The 1,694-nt window shown below is 37.7% G+C and overlaps 1 long non-coding RNA gene across 1 annotated transcript in view; it reads left to right on the top strand.

Annotated features, from left to right (window-relative positions):
• Positions 1-1,190: 1,190 nt before the first annotated feature.
• Positions 1,191-1,694, top strand: part of LOC111089676 — a 5,538-nt gene continuing 5,034 nt past the window's right edge. The window contains exon 1 of the long non-coding RNA XR_002613911.1: positions 1,191-1,306. This is a non-coding gene — a long non-coding RNA (uncharacterized LOC111089676). The remainder of the gene's footprint in view (positions 1,307-1,694) is intronic.

Here is a 1,694-nt window from a genome sequence, read left to right as displayed (position 1 = left end):
AACCCAAACTACCTAGTGACTACATCAACACGTCCAACAACACAATCTATCTAGTGACTACATCAACACGTCCAACAACACAATCTATCTAGTGACTACGTCCACACCTCCACATCAAAATCTATCTAGTGACTACGTCCACACCTCCACAACACAATCTATCCAGTGACTACATCCACACCTCCACAACACAATCTATCTAGTGACTACATCAACACCTCCACAACACAATCTGTCTATTGACTACGTCCACACCTCCACATCAAAATCTATCTAGTGACTACATCCACACTTCCACAGCACAATCTATCTATTGACTACGTCCACACCTCCACAACACAATCTAATAACTACATTCTCACCCCCACAACCAAATGTAGTGACTACATCCAACTTAGTGACAAATACATTTTACAAATTCAACAGTCCACAGAACATATGTATATACGATGCCATAAAACAAACATTATTTGAAAACAAGTTCAGGGAAATACCTCACAGCTGTCCTAAGACAGAATTACTAGCAATACACTCTTGCAGGATAGGTAGCTTTCATATATGCGATCATTAAAGGAAGAAACGCCCATCAGTACATCTACAGAGGTTCATATTTATGTCACGCTTGTCTGTAACTGACTGTTCTTCACATTCTTCTTAATTAGTCTATTACAGATTTCGTTCTAGAGGTGTGCAAAAACTAGCATTTTGGATATATGCAACACTGCAACTTCCAACCATGTAGATCTTAGATTCATTACAAGAACTCATCCTATGAACTGGTCCAAAGAGCTCCACAATTATAGGTAAAATGATATTTATGTGCCATACATTAAAATAAAAAAGTTTCAGAGATTTAGAATTAAAAATTAAAAGAGAGTAATAAGTCATTCTTTCAGGAGGTTTATATATTTAGTCTAACGATGAAAGCATCGTCTATCTTTTGTTTGGATGTTGTTTAACATACGGACCACCATTCCTTGCGCTCGTGGATGTTGATGTCTCCTGAGATAAAGTAGTTATTATTGCTATCACGAGCAGATCGTAGATATTGACAAAAGTTGTTACCTAATCTCATTATCCTCTAATATAGAAAGGCCCACATGCGAGCTGAATCCTAATGTAGTAGTAGGCATAGGTGGGTGTGAACAGAGCTTTAGCAACATAAACTTGTTTACACGTGCAGTTTATGTTACACCCACACGGGTTCGTGTCATTAATAATTTCGACGTGTTCAGTTTGAATACCAAAGCATTTTTAAGGTTCCCGTAATGTTTTACCGCGACAAAGGAAGGCGTGGTGTAGAAATGTAGGGAAAAGATGTGTAATTCATGAGTTAGGTTAGGTTAGGTTTAGGTTTAGGTTTAGGTTAGGTTAGGGTTAAGGTTAGGTTAGGTTAGGTTAGATTTAGGTTTAGGTTAGGTTAAGGTTAGGGTTAGGGTTAGGTTTAGGTTTAGGTTTAGGTAAGGTTAGGTTTAGGTTAGGTTAGGTTTAGGTAAGGTTAGGTTAGGTTTAGGTAAGGTAAGGTTTAGGTTAGGTTAGGTTTAGGTAAGGTTTGGTTTAGGTTAGGTTAGGTTAGGTTTAGATTAGGTTAGGTTAAGGTAAGGTTAGGTTTAGGTTAGGTTAGGTTAGGTTAGGTTAAGGTAAGGTTAGGTTTAGGTTAGGTTAGGTTTAGGTAAGGTAAGGTTAAGTTTAGG

Source organism: Limulus polyphemus, unplaced genomic scaffold (assembly GCF_000517525.1).
Source record: "Limulus polyphemus unplaced genomic scaffold, Limulus_polyphemus-2.1.2 Scaffold7006, whole genome shotgun sequence".
Lineage (NCBI taxonomy): Eukaryota > Metazoa > Arthropoda > Merostomata > Xiphosura > Limulidae > Limulus > Limulus polyphemus.
This window is presented reverse-complemented; position numbering and strand designations above follow the sequence as displayed.